This window comes from Hemitrygon akajei, chromosome 2 (genome assembly GCF_048418815.1).
Source record: "Hemitrygon akajei chromosome 2, sHemAka1.3, whole genome shotgun sequence".
Lineage (NCBI taxonomy): Eukaryota > Metazoa > Chordata > Chondrichthyes > Myliobatiformes > Dasyatidae > Hemitrygon > Hemitrygon akajei.
Genome location: NC_133125.1, coordinates 46,441,835 through 46,467,556, shown reverse-complemented (window position 1 = coordinate 46,467,556; position 25,722 = coordinate 46,441,835). Strand labels below are relative to the sequence as shown.

Here is a 25,722-nt window from a genome sequence, read left to right as displayed (position 1 = left end):
TTTCAGAAATAGCTTCTTCCCCTCCGCCATCAGATGTCTGATGTACCCTACATCACCTTTTTTTGCTCTCTTTTTGCATTAAAAAAGGGCTATGGGTAACCCTAGTAATTTCTAAGGTAGGGACATGTTCAGCACAACTTTGTGGGCTGAAGGGCCTGTATTGTGCTGTAGGTTTTCTATGTTCTATGTTCTAAAAGGCAAGAGCTCTGAGATCATTCAGTCCAGGAATGAACTAGCAAGGCCCAAGACCACTGAAAGATCCCAAGATTTGCAAGCTTCTTGAGAAAAAATGGCTCTTCTGCACACAATCCCAAATGGCCAACCTGTTCCACTGAGATTATACCCCTAGTTCAACACTTCATCTGCAGAAAACAGTCTTGGAGCACCTATATTGACAGTCCTGCTCAGAATCCTGAATTCTTTTGAGATCACCACTTATTCCTCCAAACTGCAGTGAAAACCATCCATTCTTCCTCACTATCACAGCATTGGGAAACTCAGAGTTAAGCCTTGTGAGGAAATCCATTCCTGGCCACAAACACTCAATACAATATATAGGAATATCAATGGTTTGCATACTGTAATTGGAATTCATTCCATAGTAGTCTAAGTTGTGATCAAGGCTTGAATATGTTCATTTGACTGTCACAGTTCATGCTCCACAGAGTTGGACTCTGAATCTATACAAGAATAAACTATCAATTAGTTTATTGTTGCCACATGCACCGATGACAGGGAAAAGCCTTGTTTTATGCCATCCAGACAGATCATTTCATACATAAGTATGTCATTCCATATTACATTCCCTGCAACGCTTACTTGAAAGTGTTCTGCTCCATTCTGTATGTATTCCTAGTCAGTATATTTAGACATCCTCTCATGCTCTTTACTGTTTATCAATGATTGCCTTCTTTGCCAATGGCTCCTGGGGTACAACATCTCTGTGTTCCATCCATGCTGAATTTGGAGAATTGTATATCCCCTTTTGTGGAATTTTCATAGTTGTCCCAGTCACTACCCCCGCTTGCTCATTTTTAAAGTGTGCTTCACCAAGTAGAAATTGCATGAATAGTCTGACTAGTTACAGCAAATAGCTGATGCACCTTTAGAGATATCAGAGACTTTTTAATCCATGAGGCTGAGAGATTCCTACTACCCATGTAAAGGCACAGCAAGGTAGGAAAGCTGAGAATTAGTACTGACAAGGTAATTATGTTACAGTGTACTTATTATGAACAGCTTCATATTTCACATGTTGATTATTAGTTCAATAGTCACATTTAATATCAGAGAAATGTTTCCAACATACATCCTGAAATTCCTGTTCTTCACAGACATCCATGAGAGAAGAAGAGTGCTTCAAAGAATGAGTGACAGTTAAAACACCAAATTTCTTGGAGTTCACGTGGCGGAGAATCTCACCTGGTCCCTCAACACCAGCTCCATAGCCAAGAAAGCCCAGCAGCATCTCTACTTTCTGCAAAGGCTGAGGAAAGTCCATCTCCCACCCCAACACATTCTACAGGGGTTGTATTGAGAGCATCCTGAGCAGCTGCATCGCTGCCTGGTTTGGAAATTGCACCATCTCGGATCGTAAGACCCTGCAGCAGATAGTGAGGTCAGCTGAGAAGATCATCGGGGTCTCTCTTTCCGCTATCACAGACATTTACACCACACGCTGCATCCGCAAAGCAAACAGCATTGTGAAGGACTCCATGCACCCCTCATACAAATTCTTCTCCCTCCTGCCATCTGGGAAAAGGCACCGAAGCATTTGGGCTCTCACGACCAGACTGTGCAACAGTTTCTTCCTCCAAGCCATCAGACTCCTCAATACTCAGAGTCTAGACTGACATTGTAATTTGTCCTCTACTGTGCCTATTGTCTTGTTTATTAATTATTGTACTGCCCTGCACTATTTTGTGCACTTTATGTAGTCCTGTGCAGGTCTGTAGTATAGTGCAGTTTTTATGTTGTCTTACGTAGTCTAGCGTAGCCTTGTGCTGTCTCACATAGTCTAGTGTAGTTTTGTGGTGTTTCATGTAGCACCAAGGTCCTGGAGGAATGTTGTTTCATTTTTACCATGTACTGTACCAGGAGTTTATGGTCGAAATGACAATAAAAGCAACTTGAACTTGAACGTTAGAAACCTAAAGCCCCCCACTCTCCCTCCCATGCACGAACTGCAGCAAAACAATGATCCACCCACTTCCACAAAAAAGCATCAGCACCCCTGTTGTGATGGAAAATAACTGGTTCTTTGAGTCTCAACAGTAGAGGCCTGAACACACACAGTTTTAATAATAAGGAATTTATTTACAAGGGGAAGTCGGGTCAACACAAGCAACTACAATACACAGGAAGCGGTGTGGGGACAGGGTATGGTTACACAAACAAAGAACAAGGGAAAAGCACTACAACAGCTATCCCCCTTGACCTTGGATAGCTGCGGCTCCCTTACCAGGACAAACGATAGACCTTCCCAAACATAAATCAATGCACTTACCTCCAATGAGGTGGTCTGTAAGAGAGACCAAGCCAGGCACATGTCTCACCTCTTATAGCATGGGGCTGGGCGTGATAATCCAATTAAGGTGACCAATAATTTAGGTGCGCATTGATTAGTTGGGAGGGACAAAATGTTGATTGGCGTGTGGTGTGTCCTCCGACCAGCCAGGTGGCAGTGTGTCTGTCACCTGGCCGGTATCTCTGGATACAACCCCCCCCACCCACCAAGCAAGCAATAGCGAAGACCGTAATAAAGACCATGATCTACAGTACAACAAAAACTAATTGTTCATCCAAGAATTCAATATACCACAGGCTCTCTCTCTCTCTCTCCCCCTAATAAAGGGAAAAAGAGGTGTACTCTTTCACAGCGAGAGGGGAGACATAACAAAACAACTCGCTGATCTACGGTGTTAAAAATCTGGTGCACGGGGGCGTCACGTGATGACGTAGGGTCGAGACGTTGGGAGTCCAGCTCCCTCGTAAAAAGTAATGAAATAGGGTTTAAATGAAGAAGAGTTAACAAATAACTACTAGAAACTATTTATAAGTAACTCAGGATTATCTTTTGACATGGCTCCTAAACTGAGACAGAAGAAAGCTACTACTTCGAAGACTGCGCAAATCGGCGGAGAAAAAGGCCTAACCGTCTCGGTGAAGCCTCGGACTCAAGTTGGATCTCCTCCCGGCGAAGTGCATGGCACTTCTGATGATGCGGGACCGGAAGTTGCAGCAATGTCGGCGGTCTCCAAGAAGAAACGGCAAGAACAGCGCATGCGCGAAAGTATGCATGAACAGAGATTAACAAAACTACAAATCCCAACTACGGTTGGAAGTGAATCGGAAGTGGAATCAGACTCTTTGGGAAATTCAGAGGAAGAAGAAGAGGAAAAGAAGGAAGAGATTAAAGGAGACATAAAAGATATTCTGATATATATTATGAATGAATTAAAAGCTATAAGAAGGATGCAGAATAAATTCGATAATGTGGTGGAAAAACAAAAGAAGATGGATAATAAAGTTAAAGAGATGGAAGTAAAAGTGGAAGAAAACACTGGAAGAATAGATAAGATAGAAGACAATAATCTTGCCTGGACAAGAGAAAGAAAATGGATGTTGGAAAAAATAGATGCGCTTGAAAACTCTAGAAGACGAAATAATATCAAAATTGTTGGTCTTATGGAAGGTACAGAGGGAGAAAACCTAATAAAATTCTTTCAAGAATGGATTCCAAAAATGTTAGAAATGAAAAAAGGAAGCCAAGTAATTGAAATTGAAAGAGCACACAGAGCTTTAAGATCAAGACCTCAACAAGATCAAAATCCAAGATCAATTTTAATAAAATGTTTAAGGTATCAAGATAAAGAAATGATCTTGAAGGCAGCTATTCAAGGTGCTAAAAAGAGAAATGGGCCATTGATAATAGGAGGGAAAAGAGTTTTTTTTAATCCAGACATATGTTACGATCTTCTGAAGAGGCGGAAGGAATTTAATTCAGTGAAAAAAATCTTTATGGGAAAAGGGCTATAAATTTTTATTGAGCTATCCAGCAAAATTGATAATTTTCCTGGATAACGAAGAAAGAAGATTTTTCGTTGATTACCGGAAAGCGGAGGAATTTGTACAAGAATTACCTGATGTCCACGAAGAAGTAAAGAATTATAGAAATGAAATAGACTAATGATGAAGACTGAAACAAGGTTGAACTTGATGGACATTTATATAAAAAAAAAGTTGAGGAGTATTAATTGGGAGTAGAGACATTAATTTTTTTTTCTTCACTAATATATTTTTGGTTTTTTTGCGGGGGAGCTGGAGGAGCTCCTGATCGATGGCTGCGTGTTTCACGTGTACAATCATGGTGATTGCCATGACCCATAAAATGGGGGGGTAATGTTGTGTTCTTTTTATTCGCAACATTAGTGGGGGGGGTACTTTGTTTTTTTTCTTATATATTAGTTATCTTTCTTCTATTTTTCTTCTTTTTTGCCTGGATGGTTGGGGAGAAACTCATAGTAACATGGAGAATTTTAAAGAGTTCCCAAGGTATTATGAATGATTAATTTACTTAATTTTTAAAGTTTTAATGTTAATGGAATTAATGGACCTGTGAAAAAAAAAGAGTTTTAACATATATTAAGAAAATGAAAGGAATGATATATTTTTGAAAATTTGGCTCTCATACCTACAAAAGATAGGATTAAATACATAGGTCCTTTGAAGATTAAATTATAAAGTAACTGGGGAAAGTAAGAATAAATATTAAAATTATTTTGAACTCCATGGAACATGTGGGGATCCTCCGATATCCAGGCAATCTTTCTCTTTTTTTTTCTTTATTTAGATAAGGGTTAAGGGGGGGAGGGTTAATATTATTTTTCTTACTATTTATCATCACATTTATTCTTTGTAATTTTCTAAAATTTAATAAATAAATATTTTTTTTTTAAAACAAAAAAAAAATTCAAAAAAAAAATCTGGTGCACCACTTTTTTTTTGGGTTCTCTGACCAGAGAATGAGCAACAAATGCTCACCCACCAATGAGAGCGAGAGAGCGCAATTCGCCAAGTACAGTGCCTCCAACAGCCAACCCATTGTTCCCGATGTTCCGTTATGTCTCGCGACACTTCAATCAGCAGCACCTGCGTGGAATCAGCCCGTCCACATGGCCACAAAACCTCAGAACCCCAAAGGCGCTCGTCTTCTAGGCCGTGTCCTTGGGAATTTTGAAAAGCAGTCCGGTGGCAAGCCCCCAGGAGCAGGTCCCACCAGCGAATAGAACCGAAACCCAAGTGAACCTCCAGGTAAGGGTCTTTAACAGGACGCCATCCACCCTGAAAAGCAAAAAGAGAGGTCAAATGGAGAAATTAAGCTGTTTGTGTAGCTGAGCTTGAAGGAATCACTATTGAGAGCCTCATAATTCCACCTCGCCTTAAGGCAGCTTTCTTTGTCACATGTGCATAGAAATTTACAGTGAAATGCATCGTTTTGCTGCAAATCAAATCAATTCAACAAAGATTGTGCTGGGCAGCCTGTATGTTTTGCCACACTTTTGGCACCATCATAGAATGCCCATGACCCAGTAACCCTGGCAGTGCATCTTTGGAATGTGGGAGGAAATTGGAGCACCCTGAGGAAACCCACATGGTCAGGTGGTGAATGTACAAACTCCTTACAGGCAGCAACAGGAATGAAGCCCCAATCTTACTTCCACCTGCCACTGTAGAGCAACTACACCAACCAATAAGATACTGTGCTGTCCCTTTGTGCTTCATTTTCTGCTGGTTTCTCTAAAGTAACCATAGTTTAAGACGGGGACATTCTTATACTGAGATTATGACTTCTAGTCCTAAACTTACCCATGAGGGGAAACGCCTTCTCAATATTTAACATGTCATCCACTTTTGAACTTTATTTTTATATTCTATTTAGTACAAACCTCATTTAGTACAATCCGTCCTCATAAGAAAATCTGTCCATACCTGTGATCATCCTTGTGAACTTTCCCTGAAATGCCTCCAAAAATTCAAAGATTCAAAGTAACATTAATTATCAAAGTGTAAATGGAGTATACAACCCTGAGATTTGTCTTCCCACAGACAGCCATGAGCTAAAGAAAACCAAGGAACTTGCTCAAAGAAAAACATCAAACACCCCCTACCAGTGCGAAAAAAAACACAAATTGTATGAACGGCGAATAAAATGAGCAAAAAGCACAGAATATAAAACATAAAATCAAAAGAGTCCAGGCATATTCTGTTCAGCTCAGTTCTAGTTTGTTATCTGCAGCCCCCCCCCAATCAAAATCACCCAAAATAGCAACAAACAAAAAAGAGCAACCAGAAACACATTGTAACGTGAACTACAAACTCTAAATCACAAACTGGTTTGATAAAACTTTGCCCAAGACCCAGGTCTCCACTACCATCCTCCCACAGCATTGATGGACAGAGTGAACATTCAAATGCAGAGACCTTCTGATGATATGATGATGATGGCATTCGTCTGTCTCAAAAGACAATGGAAATACAATGGGAGGAAAGTATGGAGATTTTGGAATAGTTCAGTTTTCGTGTGTTGCCAGCAAGGAGGCACTACATGAGGCTTGCTGTTGGAGAAGCTATGTAATGGCAGGGAGAGACTTACATATTCATCTCTCCGTTTCATGTGACTGCGAGCCAGCGGTGGAAGCTGAAAGTGAAATCGGCAAGCACTTCCCATTACACTACCACAGTAGATAGGTCACAACAACCATTTGACACACATTTCTGATGATGTATCTCCCTAAAAAGGGGTTCAAGGCTTGAGATGTGGTCGCATTGGTTGTAATGAGCAATGTTTATTTAATTAAGCCATTATATTTGATAAAGGTGATAATGAGGGAGAAGCGTAAAAACATTAGGATGCGAGTGAATATAACTGCAGGGATATGGTTGTGAGAAAACCATTGAGAATGGATGAGTATGATTGAAAAATATAAACGGTGAGTATGAAAAGGCCGAGAATTAATGAAGCTTGAGAGGGCAAGAGTGAGGAGACTTGGAAATGCAGCAATGGGTTGGGGTAAATATACTACCGTACCCATCTTTCCTAAACGGTCTAAAGCTCTTCCTGGATTGAATACAGAAACACAATGCAATGCTGCAGCTGCTGACCTCTTGCAAGTTTTAAGCCATCCCTCCTTTTGCAACAGTTGCAGTTTCTGAATTAAAAGAACCTCTTTTCATTTCCACAAAATCTCCAGTACCGAAACTACAAACACATCACTGAACTGCCACCCTGACCCCTTTATTACAGCACGTGTCTTCTTTATTCCAACTTAAAACTTGTACAAATTCCATCTTTGAATTGATTCTTTAAGCAGTGGATCATTGTTGACTTGCATTGATATTGAATAAACATTGAATTGCACTATGTCCCTTCATTTTCCCTGAAGCAGTGCAACTATGGGCCAAACTCAGGCAAGTGGGATTAGCTCGGATAGCTAACTTGGTTATCAAGGGCTTGTTTCCATGCTGTATAACTCTATGACTCTAAAAATGCTTAATTGTAAAGAAAGAAAGCTGAGCTGGGAAACGATAACTGGTTAACTATATAGTTAACTTGTAAACTATATTCTGCTTAATTGGGCTATCAATTAATTGGAGCAGCAGGTTATTTGTGACAACTCTTAAAGAACAAAACTTAATCAAGAAAATAGCCAGGATTCCCTTTGTTTATTTGGGACACTGTTCCGCTTAAATTGGACAGGAGACTGTTGCTGAACAATATCCATCTAGAATCAGTCACATGTACTTGTATGGCCGTTAGAGACTACACCGTGCTCAGAGCAAACAGTTTTTAAATGGTGCCAGTTGCACGTCTTTGTCTTCAAAAAGCAATAGTTTTATTCACTTATAGCTGTCAAGAAATAAACATTCAGATAATTCTGGACTGTTTTGTCCACTGCAGTTTCAAGCACTCATGCTTGGAGATGCCAGGGATACTTCAGCATATTAGGAACTATGAACAATTTAAAGCTATCGACAATCATCTTGAACGTTACGTGAAAATGATGATTTGGAAGATGCAATCACTAAAAACATTCTATGAAGTGAGTCCATTATCTGCACTTGGTGTCTGTGCTGATCTTGTCCATTTGCAGTCAATCAAAAAACAAGGAACCGGGAATCTAATGAATTCCTCTGTTGATAACTATTAGGAACTAATACAGAGTTTTATAGTACTCTGGAAGTATTTGTAGTGTTCTAATTTGTTCTGTATTTTATTTAAATACATGGTAATTTGTCTTTTTTTTAATATCTTTTTAACTATTTTCATAAACTTTGGTGAATTAGAGCAGTTGCTTAATAGGGCCAAAATGTACTGGTCCCAATGAGTTCCAATTAATCAGCACACACTGTAGTTAGAAAATATATTGTTAAACCAGTTATCTTACCATCCATTATTGGCAAAGTGCTGAAGTCAGCAATCAAATATGATATTGTGGTGACCCACTTCCCAGTGCACTCGAACCGGCTCACAAATTGGCGCGCGCCGGCACTGAGGCCGGTCCCAAAGAGGGCGCCAAGTCTGCTTCACCAACAAGGGGAAAAGCCTACGTGCGGGACGGGACTATGAATACACGCCCCCCATAGCATTCCCACCCGGGGAGGGCGGGATCAGGAAGGCTTTAAAGCGAGGCCGCGAAGTTTGAATAAATCTTTTTTTGCAACTGCGGCTCACCGACTCCGTGTCGTTATTTCAGCGCTGCGTGTAGCACACCGCTACAATATAGTTAATTAGAAAAGCATAATTTAATCAAAGCAATTCAAGATACTTTACCAAAGGTAAATCATGTTTGACAGCCATGCTTAAGTTCTTCGAAGATGTAACAAGCACAGTTTGTAGATATTATGCATTACAATTTCCAAAAGGCATTTGAGAAAGGATCATGTAAATGGTTGGTGTACAATTATAAGAGCTCACCATGTTGGGTGAGGAATGCTGGCATAAACTGAGGCTGATTATAATGTAAAACACAAGAACGTCAGAATAAATGAAATGAATGTGGGTTGTGCTTGTGTCAGCCAATTAGGATGATGGGATCAGGAGAAGGTTCTAGAGAGAGCTAGGTGGAGAGTGATTTGTGATGGACAGTAGTCTGGTTTGGGGTCTTTTGGCAGGAGCTGCGGAGTAGGACACAAGGGAAGATCCCACAGAATGTCATAGGTCCAACACGTGAGTAAGGAGATACACCCCAACAACTCCAGTATGCGCTCTAATGTTATGTGCACATTGGACTGGTTTAACTGTAATGGACCTTTTTCTTTTCCTTTTTTCTATTAACTATTTGATAAAGCTGAAATAAGTAAATATACTTTCTTTATAACTTTATATGCTGTACAATATGTTATTTCTTGCCAACCAATAATGGGCAGTATTTACACATCTTTTGTGGCAGTAATTACACATCATTCACTCGAATCGAGGTTCCTTTAATCAAAACATCACAATGTTTCTGTTTGGTTGAACCCCAAATCATACTGACCCTGGACATATGTTCTGTTACAACTGTGGAGAAGATAGACATTTCAAGCAAGGCTGTAAGGGACAGGAAAATCTTCGAAAAGTAAGTCAGCAGTTAGTCAGATGGAAGAAAAGAAGCAAAATTACAAAGGAATCCAGTAAAGGAAGGGTACGCTCCAATCAATGTATAAATGGAAATACTGAAGTGCAAAAAACTATTCCTGAATGTTTAGTGGGACCAAGCTCTGATGAAGGTGTTTATGATAGAGCTATGATTGACACAGGTTCTCAGTTACTTTGCTTTATAGGTCCTTTCACAATCAGTATTTTACACATTTACCATTGACGCCACTCATTGCCCTTGAGATCTGGGGGCTTAGTACTGATGAGTACCTGATGGTTATTTGTCATTGGAACTGGAGGTTTCAGAGGCAAATGTTGGGGTAACTGAGACTATTGACACACCAATGTTGGTCTGCCTAGATCTGACTGAAAAAGGTGGAGCTTCCATTCTTGTGAGAGACAATAGTCCCATTGTGAGAAGGTTTGTGGGAGCATGCAAGTAGAGAAATGGAGAGAATTTTTTGAAAAGAAATTTTTGTCCTTGCACCCAGTGTTCAGAGCTGCATTTGAGAAGGTGCAAGTTCCTCCTAAGCAGGATGATGAGCATAAACAAGGAACTGTGTGCCACACCCAGTCTAAATCTGTCACATTCTATCCTGGAGATATAGCTAGAATAACCAAGAACATGCCTTTCTGAGAGATGTCTCACCAGTTAGCATCAGCAGAGGTTGAAGATGTTCAGCAGCTCCTGCTCAAACTGAAGGAAGCTAAACTCAATCATGGGGCAGGAGGACCTAAGCTACCGGCAGGTTCAACTGATAGTCGGGAGGGTGGGGGGAGGGGCATCCTCTAGTAGAAAGGAAAGGTCGCAAGGAGTGGCTGAAGCTAGAGAAGCGGAAGATGAGATAAAGAGGTTTCAGAGAGTCAGGAAACTCCCAAATAGGCTGACATATGATGCAGCTGAGAACAAAGTGTTACGTCCATTCCCATTGTGAGGTATGCTACTTCCATTTACAAATCGATTCGGGTTTCTGAAATCACAAAATTCATTTGAATACTGTGTTATTAATAATGATTTAATAAATTCTGAAGTCATAAGGTATTTCACTTTAGCGGTTTTCTGCAAACGCAGTGTGTCCTGCTGGTAGAATGCTTTGGTTTTGACTAAGATAAGAAGCCTTGTTGTTCAACTTAGGAATGTTGTGTCAACCAATCAGGATGATAGGATTGGGAGAAGGCTCTTGAGAGAGCTGGGTGGAGAGAGATTTGTGATGGACAGTCTCTGGTTTGGAGTCTTTTGGCAGGAGCCATGGAACGGGACAGAAGGGAAGATGCCACAGAATGTCGTTGGAAGGAGTGTCCCCATTGCAAGAAGTGCAATGTGCAGATGAATAGCTCTAAGGAGGAAGGGCCCATGCTCCTGAGAGGGAACCAGTTTGTTCGGTTGGACTTCAAGGGAAGTTCAGAATGTGGCAGGTGTTTTCACACAGACTGTGAGTCAAGTGCATGAGTAAGAGATACACCCCGAATACTCCAGTATGAGCTCCAACATTATGTGCACATTGGATTGGTATAACTGTAATGGGACCTTTTATTTTATGTTCTTTTCCTATTAACTGTTTGATGAAGCTGAAATTGGTAAATATATAACAATATAACAATTACAGCATGGAAACAGGCCATCTCGACCCTTCTAGTCTGTGCCAAACACTTACTCTCACCTAGTCCCACCAACCTGCACTCAGCCCATAACCCTCCATTCCTTTTCTGTCCATATACCTGTCCAATTTTTTTAAAATGACAATATTGAACCTGCCTCTACCACTTCTACTGGAATCTCATTCCACACAGCTACCACTCTCTGAGAAAAGAAGTTCCCCCTCGTGTTATCCCTAAACTTTTGCCCCTTAACTCTCAACTCATGTCCTCTTGTTTGAATCTCCCCTACTCTCAATGAAAAAAGCCTATCCTTGTCAACTCTATCTATCCCCCTCATAATTTTAAATATCTCTATCAAGTCCCCACTCAACCTTCTATGCTCCAAAAACTAAAGACCTAACTTGTTCAACCTTTCTGTAACTTAGGTGCTGAAACCCAGGTAACATTCCAGTAAATCTCCTCTGTACTCTTTCTATTTTGTTGACATCTTTCCTATAATTCGGTGACCAGAACTGTACACAATGCTCCAAATTCGGCCTCACCAATGCCTTGTACAATTTTAACATTACATCCCAACTCCTATACTCAATGCTCTAATTTATAAAGACCAGTATACCAAAAGCTTTCTTCACCACCCTATCCACATGAGATTCCACCTTCAGGGAACTATGCACCATTATTCCTAGATCACTCTGTTCTACTGCATTCCTCAATGCCCTACCATTTACCATGTATGTCCTATTTTGATTAGTCCTACCAAAATGTAGCACTTTTCACACTTATCAGCATTAAACTCCATCTGCCATCTTTCAGCCCACTCTTCTAACTGGTCTAAATCTCTCTGCAAGCTTTGAAAACCTACTTCGTTATCCACAACGCCACCTATCTTAGTATCATCTGCATATCGTACTTACTAATCCAATTTACCACCCTATCATCCAGATCATTAATGTATATGACAAACAACACTGGACCCAGTACAGATCCCTGAAGCACACCTTCAGGCACACCTTATACCTTCTTTATAATTTTATGCAGTGTACAATCTGTTATTTCTTGCCGACTGATAATCATGTTTGGGCAGTATTTACAAAGCTTCGCTCAAATTGAGGTTTCTTTAATCAGAACATCACCACATTCCTGTTTGCTTGAACCCCAAATCATACAGACCCTAGACGTTTATTGATTCTGAAAGGTGAGTTACATAGCTGTTAGCAGAACTGGTTAATGAGCTAAGTTTGTATATGAGCCCCAGTGAGAGGGTTACAAAATAAACGATAATTATATTAAAAAAAAATTTTTAAAGACTTGCATATCTGTAATGCATTTCACTTTGTTTGAGAGACATGATAATAGGTCATGCAAAGAATCAGAATTATTTTGGAAATGTGAATGTTATTGTAATGTAGAAACATTTAGAGTCAATTTATACACAGTAACATCTCTTAAACAGTAATGTTATAATGACTGATTAATCTTTCTTGTGTTGTTGCTTGGAAAATATACAGTATATTGGACAGGATGCTGCTCTTTGGAGTAGCATTTTATATGCTCCTCTAATAAAGTGGACAGGTTAACATCTCATCCAAAGTAGCACTCCCAAGAGTACAATAATCCCCAAGTACAGCACTGAGTTGTCAGTCTAGACTATATGCTCAAGTCTCTACAGAGTGACCTGACCACAAAGCCCTTTCACTGAGATATGGAAAGCCTCAAATTGAATTTGAACTGATATTTCCTTTACTTGGGAAGAATTGACATATTATAAAGTACAGTAATTATATTAGCGTGACTTTCATCTAAAATGAGGTTTATATTTTAAGAATATTTGTAAGTATTTCAAATGGAAAATCATTGACTTTACTTGAATGTATGAAGGTGGGTACACAGACAGCCATTATTCTTTCTTGTGTTCAGCCCTGGCAACTAAAGTGCATTTGGATGTAAAGTTTCCAATTTCTGACACAATGGTCATAAACATCTCAGAGATTGTTTGGGAGGGAAGGTTGAAATCACAATTTCAGATATGACAAAAATATTTCTATTACTTGCAAGCTCTTATCTAATCCCATTTGTAAGAAGTCTAATGTGGAACTCTCTTGCTTAAAACTTTGAATTACTTGCATATGAACAAGATTAGTTAAAATACCTTATAGTTTGTGATCACAAACATGAACATACCTGCAGATGCTGGAAATCCAAAACAACACACACAAATGCTGAAGGAACTCAGCAGGCCAGGCAGTATCTTTGGAAATGAGTAAGCAGAGCGTCCCCATTCCTGTTTCACTCTCTCACCTTATGTCCTTACCTGCCCCTGGCCCTTCCCTTTCTTCCATGGTCTTCTATGCTCTCCTACCAGATTTCCCTTTCTCCAGCCCTTTATTTCTTTCACCAATCGACTTCCCAGCTCTTTACTTCTTCCCTCCCCCTTTCCCAGTTTCACCTATCACCTGCCACCTGGTACCTCTTCCTCCCCTCCCCCACCTTCTTATTCTGATTTCTTCCCTTCCTTTCCAGTCCTGAAGAAGGGTCTTTGCCAGAAACGTTGACTGTTTACTCTTTTCCATAGATGCTGCCTGGCCTGCTGAGTTCCTTATATTTTGTGATACCCATTTCAGATGTATTATGCCCTCTCAAATATAACAGGCTGGTTCTGGGTTTATAAACAAGTTATACTCTAAACCTTTGCTAAACTATTCTGATTCTCAGCAAAATTTATTTGTGGTGCATGGCAATATGTTGAAGCAAAACCTTGAGCAAAAAGTACTTTAGCAACTAATGTAATTTATATCAGTAATTATGTTCAAAGTGAAAACTCTTGGGCTAAAATGTTCACTGCCAGTAATGCTAAAATTTAAGTCGCAAAAGATACTCATCAAAATAATGAAAGAGTTTGGTGGCTTCCCAATACAGGATTGTTTCTTTTGGCCAGAAGGGTTATTTGCGATTATTATAACAATTACTTTTTAATTACTTTGTTTGACAGAGTGATAATGCAATGATTAGCCCTTCAAACTAAAATGCAATTACATTTTATGCATAATTCAAAAACTGACTGATGGTATTGCTGATAAAATTAAGATACATTCAGTATTTTACCTTAGGACAAAACAAAGACTTGCTTGTTTGATAACATACTGATATTTTTGTAAATATTTGCCAGACTCAGTTTATAGAATTTTAGTACATATTTAATCCATTTTGATTGAAGTTACAAGGGTATTTTTGATAGCAATTTTCAGTCAGATTCTTTCTATGGTGTGCACATAAAAAATTATTCATATTGCTTTATATTTATGTACTAAATATTATTAAACATGCAAGTCTTCAGTAAGTAACTTCTGAAGTAGCCAACAGTCATTTTATTTAGTGAAGAAGCAGGTGTATCTTGTTTGGACCAAAGTGAATATAACATAATTGAACCTCAGTGACACTGTCCTGAAGGAGCAGATTCATTTCACATTGAACCTTTGGCTGCATGTTAGGCAGGCCAATATAGTAATGGCATCACTAACTGGGTTAGAAAAAATGGTGCAAGTAAAATCTTTTCAATTAAATTAAAATTTTAACCACTATATTTTAATAAGTTTGCTTTTAAGTATTTTATTTTTTAAATCGATTCTTTCAATATTTTTAAATATCTCTGAGGTATGAACTGCTCTGCGATATGATGCTGAAGCTGTGAGCTCAAATACTAACTTAATTGAAAACAAACTTACTTGCACGCTTTCCCCGAACCCAGTCAGTGATGTGATTACTACATCAGCCTGGCCACACGGCTGCAAAAGGCTGTTGCTGGGATTACACAGGGGACGGAGCTCAGTCCAGCACAATGTTTTTAGCTACCTTGGAAACATAAGATGTAGGAAGTTAAGGGATGTTGGGAGATCTAATCTTTGTAATTCTTCACCCCATGCTGGACAGTAATTTTGCACCTCTCCTGGAAAGAGACCACAGAATGTAAATCCCTGGAATTGTTCCATTCCCATTAACAGGTTGAGGCAGACTGCATGCTCGCAGGCTCGCAGAACCTGTGGCCCTCCGGAAGATTTTCCACTACAGGTCTCTTGTGAAATTTGAACCAAAACTATTTCGCATTTTTGATGAAAAATTTTGATACACCAGATAAAGGAATTTATTTATGCTGCAATTTATTTCAGTGGTTGGTAAGTTGATGGAAAAGATCCTGAGAGGCAGGATTATGAACATTTGGAGCCTGATTGAATTTTTTTGGCTCGGACCCCAAGATCCCTCTGATGCTCCACATTGCCAAGAGTCTTACCATTAATATTATATTCTGCCATCATATTTGACCTACCAAATGAACCACCTCACACTTATCTGGTTGAACTCCATCTGCCACTTTTCAGCCCAGTTTTGCATCCTATCAATGTCCCGCTGTAACCTCTGACAGCCCTCCACACTATCCACAACACCCCCAACCTTTGTGTCATCACCAAATTTACTAACCCATCTATCCACTTCCTCATCCAGGTGATCTATAAAAATTAGAAAGAGAAGGGGTCCCAGAACAGATCCCTGAGGCACACCACTGGTCACCGAATTCCATGCTGTCCTCAACCACTCATCCCCTTCTGTGGGCAAGACAATTCTGGATCCAAAAAGCAACGTCCCCTTGAATCCCATGCCTCTTTACTTTCTTAATAAGTCTCGCATGGAGTACCTTATCAGATGACTTGCTGAAATACATATACACTACACCTACTGCTCTACCTTCGTCAATGTGCTTAGTCACATCTTCAAAAGATTCAATCAGGCTTGTAAGGCACGACCTGCCTTTGACAAGGCCATGCTGACTATTCCTAATCATATTATTCCTCTCCAAATGTTCATAAATCCTGCCTCTCAGGATCTTCTCCATCAACTTACCAACCACTGAAGTAAGACTCACTGGTCTATAATTTCCTGGGGTATCGCTACTCCCTTTCTTGAATAAGGGAACAACATCCGCAACCCTCCAATCCTTTGGAACCTCTCGTCCCCATTGGTGATGCAAAGGTCATTGCCAGAGGCTCAGCAATCTCCTCCCTTGCCTCTGACAGTAGCCTGGGGTACATCTCGTCCGGTTCCGGTGACTTATCCAACTTGATACTTTCCAAAAACTCCAGCACACCCTCTTTCTTAATGTCTATATGCTCAAGCTTTTCAGTCCGCTTTAAGTCATCAATCGCCAAGATCATTTTCCGTAGTGAATACTGAAGCAAAGTATTCATTACAATAGGGACTTTTAAGAGACTCCTGGATAGGTACATGGAGCTTAGAAAAATAGAAGGCTATGGGTAACCCTAGGTAATTTCTAAAGTAAGTACATATGCGGCACAGCATTGTGGGTCAAAGGGCCTGTATTGTGCTGTAGGTTTTCTATGTTTATGATCGTATATCAGCATTTTTATTTGCTTTTACTGAAAAGTACTGCCTATTGAACTTCAAGTGGGAACTTTAATAATATAACTGAAAATGGGATAATCTCAAAAATAAACAGTCTAATAGAAGTATCTGGTCCTACTGTAACTAACTGGATTTAAAATTGCCAAAGGTGATTCTAATAGTATGCTTGTACATTACTAGTTTCAGTGGATGGACTAGTTAATTTAAGTACTTTTTTAACATGAAATGCATTCTAAATACATCCTCAGTGTGGTTAACAGATTAAGAGAATATTTAATAGTGGCCCCTAATCAATGTAATTGGCGCATATCTCACTGTGCTGGTCTGGAGACGTAGTTGTATTTGTGGGTAGTGTCTGATCCTGTTAAACCTTAAACGGGGGTAAAATACTGCAGGGTGCATGAATACAAGTAAAAAAAATCAGCAAGTCAGGCAAAGGGAATATATAGAGAAGTGAACAGTCAACATTTCAGTTCATAACCCATCTGGATTGAAACATGAAAACATAGAAACATAGAAAACCTACACCACAATCAGGCCCTTTGGCCCACAAGGTTGTGCCGAACATGTCCCTACCCTCGAAATTACTAGGCTTACTTCTCGCCCTCTATCTTACGAAGCTCCATGTACCTATCTAAAAGTTTCTTAAAAGACCCTATCGTATCTGCCTCCACCACCATCGCCGGCAGCCCATTCCACGCACTCACCACTCTCTGAGTAAAAAACATACCCCCGACATCTCCTCTGTACCTACTCCCCAGCACCTTAAACCTGTCCAGATAAGTCCAGATATGTGTACTGACCCACTGAATTCCTCCAGCTACTCTATGTTTGCTCCAGACTCCAGCATCTGTAGCCTGAATTGTCTCTTGGTTTTACAAGTATTTTGGTTATTTTTATAGTGCCATAATCTTTACGCCGTCTGCAGGATGCCAGTTTTGTGTGTGAAGTCACAGTGAGCGGACTGGGACTGTGTTCACCAGAGCTTAGAAAAATGAGAAGGGATCTCAGCTAAAGATTGCAGACCTGATTGTATAAGGGACAGGACTGGCAGTTCACAAAGGCGAATGAGAGATATGATTAGCCATGTTTTTAACGAATGAAGGAGTAAACTCAATGGACACCGTGACCTAGTTATACTTCTACATTCTTTGCTTATGTTTCTGACACCTTCCTCCACAAATATTCTCAATCTCCACATCCCTCTCTTTAGCTCTGCTGGAATAATCAGCACACTTCTCAACTGACAGCCTGATTTCACACACAATGTTCTATTTTTGTGGTTACAAATAAAGAACTGGCTTGAAATACACTTACTATTTATCTAATGGTTTATTTCTGAACATTACAGCAAGTCAGAAATAGTCCACTTAATGGTATGAGCTTCTTTATGCGATAGAACATTGTACAATTTGCAGTCAAATGCTGTGATGAATTAAGTATGCTCATTGCCCATAAACTGAAATGATGGCCAATCGATTTGGATTTGCTTGGAGATAGATTGCTGGTCATGGGCCATAGGGATCGATAACAGTGACCCATTAACAACATTCATCAATGGTGTTGATAATGTGTTGGGGGAATAATACACAGGCATGCAGAGGATAGCAAGGTATGTGTAGAGTTAGGACTGTAAATAACACTGTGCCATCACAAGAAGATCTGAAGAGAATGGTACATTGAGATAACAGGCAGTGCTACTGCTGCACAGACCTAGCAACCTGGCTTTGATCCTGACCTTGCCAGTTGTCCATAAGAACACTGTACCTTTTTCACTTTGAGAACATCAGTTTCCCCTGGGTTTTCCAGTTTCATACCACATCTCAAACAAATGTTGATAAGTTAATTAGTTAGTGTAAATTACATGTATGCAGATGGCAGATAGGAGATTTGAATAAGCTCTTCTTGGGCTTCCAGTTGGGGACAGGTATCAATTACAACTGATGTTTCGATGGCAAACTCTGCCATCTTCATCAGGGAAGATAGAAGAGCTTGTCATTGAAACATCAGTTATAATCGATACTTGTACCCGGCTGGAAGTCCGAGAAGAGCTTATTCGTCATTTATGCCAGGAAAGCACTAGATCCTTTTCCAGATGGGAGATTCAATAAGATGAGGGAAAGGTAATGTAAACAGAGAAAAGTTTCCAAGGAAATAAGGGGGAATGAAACGATAGAGAACCAGCATAAACTCAAAGCCTCCATCTAGGACAATATACTGTAATAGAAGTGAAGATCTAAATTGCCAATATTTGTCAAAGCAGATTTCAAAGGGAAAAAAGAGCTTGAATTCTTTCTGATGAGGTGGGAGGGGGTCACTTTGTATAAGAAATAACTATCCTTTAACATAAATCAGGACAAATACGATTCCCTAGACATGTCATGATAAATCTACAGAATTGGAGATGAGTATTTTCTTTTCTTCACTAATTAGCCTGGGATTTTATCTATTTGTTTGACTCTGTGACTCCTAGAGCCAGCTGGGTCAATGACACCATGCCCAGCTCTGAGGAAAAGAAGGGAAGGATGAAGTCAGACAGAGTGACGGTGACAGGGAACTCATTTGTAAGGGCTCAGATAGGTGTTTCACTGACCACAATCAAGACTCCAGGATGTGTGTTGCCTTCCAGCTACCAGGGTCAAGAATGTCTTGCAGTGGTAACAGGACTTTCTGAGAGGGGAGGGTGAGCAGCCAGAGGATGTGGTTCATAGGGGTACCTTTCACATAGGCAGGAGCAGGGATGAGGTCCTGTAAAATGATTTTAGGGGAGGTAGACAGGACTTCCAGGGTTGTAATTTCAGAATTACTACCTGTGCCATGTACTAGTGAGTTGAGAAATGGATACCTAGTGCAGTTCAACATGAGACTAAAGAGCAAGGTGAAGGAAGGAGGCTTCAGATCTATGGATCACTGGGCTTTCTTCCAGGGCAAGTGGGATCTGTACAAGAAAGGCAGCTTGCATCTGAGCTGGAAGGGAACCAAAGTCCTTCCTTTTTTTTCATCCTTGCTGGGAGGTTTGCTTGTGTTACTCAGAAGCGTTTATACCGGAGTGATAGGGGCATGGTAACCACATCAACAGGACACCAAGTGGAAGGGTTGAGGGTAAGAAAGATGGCATGACAGGTAAGATTGAAAGGAAGGACAGCAAGCGACAGGCAAACAAACGTGTTGGATCTGGTGGACTGAAAAGTGTTTATTTCAATGCTAGGAGTATTCTGGGCAAGGAGTATGAACTTAGATCCTGGATTGGTAAATGGGATTACAATGTTGTTGCCATTATTCTGACCTGGATGCGTGAGAGGCAGGACTAGCACCTCAACATTCTGGGTTTCATTATCACAGATGTGGTAAAGAGTGGAGTAAAAGGCGAGGGGGGTAGCATTACTGATAAAGGAGAAGGTCACAGCAGTATTTAGAGGCAATTTGGGTGGAGCTCAGAAATAGGTTAGGTGCAGATAGGATTATATTTTAAAGCCCCAATATCTACCAACTGGTGGAGCAGCTGATGTGTGGGCAGATTATGGAAAGGTGCAGAAACAACAGGGTTGTCACAAGGGGGGACTTGAACTTTCCCAGTATTGATTGGAACTTACTTGATACAAGGAGCTTAGGTCAGGACATGATTTTTTCTGTGCATCCAAGAGGGATTCTCAAATAGTATGTGGAGAGTCCATCTAGAGAAGAGAACATACTGGACCTGGCTTTGGGAATGAGCCAGGCCAGATGACAGACCTGGTAGTGGAATATTGGGAATAGTGACCACAACACATTATGTTTTAAAATAGCTGCGAGTAAGGATAAAGTTGGAACTTGAAGGAAGGTATTAAATTGGGAGAAATTACAACAGGATAAGACAGGAGCTAAGGGCATTGATTGGGAGGAATTCTGTTGTCAAGTCCACATCTGAGATGTGAGAGTTGTTTAAAGACCAGCTTGGCATGTTCCGGGAGGCAGAAAGGACAAAGGTGGTAAGGTATTGAACCCTGAATGACCCAGAAGGTCCTAAATTTAGTCAAAGGAAAAGGAAGCATACATAAGGTTTAGGAAGCTAAAATCAGACTGGGCCCTTGCAGAATATAAAGATAGCAGGAAAGTGTTCAAGCAGGTAATTAGGAAGGCCATAAGATGCCATGATGCAGTATGTTCTCGGTGAGCAATGTTAAGTCCCAAGGTACTTGGAGTTGGAATTGCAATTGGTTCATTATTGTCATAAGTACCAAGATACAGTAAAAAGCTTATCTTGCATATTGTTCATACAGATCAAATCATTACACTGTGCAATGAGGTAAAACAAGATAAAAAAATAACAATTCAGAATTATCTGTAACAGCTACAGAGAAAGTGAAGTGCAAGTAAACGGAAAGGTGCTAAGTCATAACAACATACATTCAATATATTTGATCATACTAGAGAACTGTTTAATAATCTTATAACAGTGAGATAGATGTTGTCCCTGAGCCTGTTGGAGCATACTGTACTTTGAGGCCATTGTATCTTCTGCACAATAGAAGAGGGGAGAAGAGAAAATGCATGGAGTTGGCATGGTTTTTAATTACGCTGGCTGCTTTACTGAGGTAGCGGGAGATATAGACAGAGTATAAAGGTGAGTTTCTGCAGTTTCTTGCAGTCGAGGGCAGAGCAGTTGCCATATCACCATACTTCTGAGTCTTCCAGATGAAATACTTTGTATAGGGCATTGATAAAAATTGGTAAGGGATGGCGGGGGATATGCCAGATTTTTTTTAGCTTCACAAGAAGGTAGAGGCATTGGTGTCCTTTCTTGTCCACGGCGTCTATGTGATTGGACAGGTTATTGGTGATGTTCACACCTAAGAACTTGAAGCTTTCAATTCTCTCAACCTCAACACTACTGATGTAGAGAGGACAGTATGCACCATGCCCTCCACCCCCTTCCTGAAGTCAATGACCAGCTCTTTTATTTAGCTGACATTAAGGAAAGGGTTGCTGTCATGACACCATGTTATTAACCTTTCTATTTCCTTCCTGTACTCCAACTCATTGTTATTTAATATACATCCTGCTTTGGTGGTATCATCTGAAACTTGTAGACAGAGATACGGTAAACTCTGGCTATTCAGTAATGAGTGAACAGAGAATAGGGTGCTGAGGATACAACCTTGTGGAGCACCACACCAGTATTTAGAATAATTGTGATGGAGGTGTTGTATAGTAGTGTAAGCAAGCATTTGATGGAGTTTAAGAGGCATTTCGATAGACACATGCTTATAAAGGGAATAGAGGGATATGAGTGACAGATACGATGAGGACATTTAGTATAAATTTGCATCAAGAGTGGCACAACATCATGGGGTAAATGGCCTAACCGGCACTGTACTGTTCTATATTCTATGATTTTAAAGATATTTAATTTACTGCCCATTACACAACTGGCGTTTAGAGCAGCAATGAACATCCTCCATTTCTGGCTGCGTTCAGAGCTTCCTTCATTGTGCCAGTAGCTTCCTCTCAGTTGTCACTACTGTCAGTCATGCGAGTCCTGGGTGGAGACTCAGGAATACCGACCCACTCAGATGTAGAAGAATTACAGTTTTTTTGGTAATTTATTTTTAATTGAAGTTCATCATCAAATAAACATTTCCATAAGATATATTTCAGATACTGTGCATATATATCATATATTCATATTTGCCACAAATCTCCACAAAATATTTATCTGAGGTATACACTTATAGAAAAGAGAGGAAAGAAAAGACAAGCAAAAGAAGAAAATTATGTACAAGTAGCGAGTGATTTTTTTTTACAACATATTCATTGATTTGTGAAAATAAAACCAGGTCTATGAGGTGTTATGTAGTTAAACCATTTTTCCCAGTATGAATCAAATTGTTCCAACTTATGATTAACAGATGCTGTTACCTTCTCCATTTTGTAAATGTCCATTGTAATTTCCATCCATGCATTTAAGTTAGGGCTCTCCTGTGATAACCATTTCCTGGTAAGAGTCTTTTTACCAGCCACCAGCAGTATATTCATTAAATATTTATATCTTTTCAACCATTCTTGAGGTATTTACACAAAATAAATGGTCTTACTTTCTAAGGGTATTTCACATTTAAAAATGTCCACTCCAATAGTCTTTGATAACGGGACATTCCCAGAAAATTTGGTAATGGTTTGCATTTTGATTTCCACAATTTCTCCAGCAAACAGGGAGGTTACTATCATAATGGGATTTCTGAGAGGGTGTAATAAAGTATCTTATCAACAAGTACAATGCAGAATCTTATCAAATTTTTCCATCCAAACTCCCTCCATTTCTGTGAACTGGTACACTTCCATTGATACCTCCATATTATTGTCCATTCTTCCTCAAATATAATTATCCCTCCTTCCTTCTCTCATTTTGTTTTAATGTATGAAGCTCAATATGTTTTAAGATTTGACAAACCCTTATACACACTTGAAATGATTCTACTACCATTATCTGAATTATATGCTTTTCTAAATAGCTCTATCAAGCACGTACCTGCCTTGGTTTCATTTTTAACCCTCCTATTAACATACTGTCTCATCTGCAAATACCAATAAAAGTCTTGTTTTTCTAATAACTGTTTCTCTTCAAGCATTTCAAAACTGAACAGTGTTCCTTCTTTCATTATATTGCAAAGAACTGTTATTCCTTTAGTTGTCCAGTCCTTAAGTTTATTCGGCGTAAAATCTGAGTCATATGAAGAATTACAGTTTTATTTCAACAGTCAAGGTTGTTAGCCCTGAGTTGAACCCCTGAATCTGGAGGACCGGTGGACCAGTTTTAGCTTAGCCTCTGCTCTTTGACTTGCTTGGCATGGGTAACCCTAACAAGAGGCAAAGCAAAAGCCAACATAGCTCTCCAGGTCATTGAGGCACAAAGCCACTAAACCACGACAAGGTTATGGTCCTCTTAGAGGCTGTTAGGGATGCATAACTCTCAAAGGGCTTGCCAGACTAGGTAAGAAAAAGGTGTCTGGGATGGCTTGGTCAAGGAGTAATCAGGTACATTATTTATTCATGATCAGAGGGCTTTCAAATATAATTGAAGTACCTTAGGTGATTTTCTTTTTGAAATATTAATGTAATATTTAGTTATTTATCTTTATTAAGAGTCTCTGAATGTTTTAAAGGTTTCAGCAGATCTTATTTTCTATTGCTCTTATATTGTATGTTCTGATTTGAAGCCAGGGGCAAATCATTGAGTCATAATGTTATACAGCACGGAAGCAAGCCCTTCAGCATAATATATCCCAATAGCCAGCAAGTATTTAACCATACTAATTCCCTCTTCCAGCATTTGGCCCATAACTTCTCTGCTATACTTAAATGTTGTGAGATTAGCTATCTCTACCACCTTCTCATGCAGTATGTTTCATATTTCAACTCCCTCCTTGATTTAAAAGATCTTTCTCAAATCCCTTCAGAATCTGTTACCTCTTACCTTAATCTACGGAATGCCATTGATAGTAGACAACTCTGCTTTGGAGAAAATGTTTCTCACTACTGTATTTTCTTTATCTATGTCCCTTCATATCCCACTTCAGGGAAAAACAAAGACTTAATGACAGCTAACTTTTAACAATATCATCTGAGATTTGAGCCAAGAATATAGGCAGAGATAATTGACAGTTCATTTCTAACACAGTCAAGGGAGGAGAAAGCTGGCTTCGTGGAACAATATGAGACCGCAGAGAGGAGAGCAAGATAAGGGATAAAATCTGGAGGGAGATAAGCTTTTGCTCCTGGGAGAAAATGGAAAATGGGGTGTCAGGAGGGGGGAAGCCACTGCTGAATCAGCAGTGGAATGTGTCAAGGATGTGAATGGTTAGGATTAATCCAAGAGACAGAATTAACAGTAAATTTCTCATAAGGCTGAAAGAAGGGGAGATAAGATTAAGAAAATGGATGTGCTTGAGAATACAACTCAGAAGCTATCTTTACATCTTCACATTCTGAAAAATATCTGAATAATAATTAGTTATGGCAGTAGAAAGCAGGAGCTTAATATGTCTGGCTATTATCAATGGAAAGCAGAACTAATATCTGGTTGTTAGGAATTATCACTATTTTCTGTCAAAGTTGTTAAAATTCAAAGGAGCAGAATTGGGGGTTATTATTTATTTATTTAGAGCTACAGTGCAGAGCAGGCCGCTCTGGCCCTTCAAGCTGCACCAGCCAGCAACCCACCTCTCTAACCCTCGCCTAATCACAGCACAATTTACAATGACTAACATCTTTGGAATGTGGGAGGAAACCAGAGCACCCATACGAAACCTACGCGCTCATGGGAAGGAGATACAAACTTCTTACAGACAGAATTGAGATTGAACTCCAAACTCCGACAGTCCGAGCTGGTGATAACCGCTATGCTACCGTGGTGCCTTCATGCCATTACTAAGGGGAGAAAAAGAGCAATCATTTTATGGGGGATTAGGAACTAAGGAAGGTACAAATTAACATGCTATTACTGTAAAGATAAATAATGGAGTAAGGCTCTTTCTACAAAAATGAGATTTTGTCAGAGTGATGGTTGTTGGGTTTCTATCCCCAAAGGCGTACTCTGTAACAGGAAGTCTGTGGGATGGGGTAAGAGCCATAATTTGCTGATTAAAGCTTCCATTGTTTGCCAATTAAAGCAACGAGGGAGTTTGAAGCTTCGAGGCGAGTGCAGAGGGTGAGCGCCGGCTGCCTGCCTGTACCGGAGAGGGAAAGGTCTGCCACTGGGCCCGGAGAGTGTTCCCCAGGTTTTCTGCGTTTTGAATGTGGACTTGGACTACAGGCTTCTTTCCAGTCTTATAGCTTTTCATATATATATAAAACACGGTGCACACAGAGGCGGTAGAGCAGCTAATAAAATGGTTCAAGCATAACAACTTGAATCGCAATGGTCTCAAGACTAAAGAGATGATTGTGGACTTTTAAAAAGTGCAGGCTGACCACTCCTCACTGCACATACATGGCTCCACTGGGGAGAGATTTAGGAGCGCCAAGTTTCTGGGAGTGCAAATAACAGACATTCTCACCTGGTCCCTCAACACCACCTCTTTAGCCAAGAAAGC

General features: G+C 39.9%; 1 long non-coding RNA gene across 1 annotated transcript in view; it reads left to right on the top strand.

Annotated features, from left to right (window-relative positions):
* The window catches only part of LOC140737399 (uncharacterized), a 202,018-nt gene extending 200,020 nt beyond the window's left edge, over positions 1–1,998 (top strand). The window contains exon 3 of the long non-coding RNA XR_012101134.1: positions 1,335–1,998. This is a non-coding gene — a long non-coding RNA (uncharacterized lncRNA). The remainder of the gene's footprint in view (positions 1–1,334) is intronic.
* Positions 1,999–25,722: the final 23,724 nt, after the last annotated feature.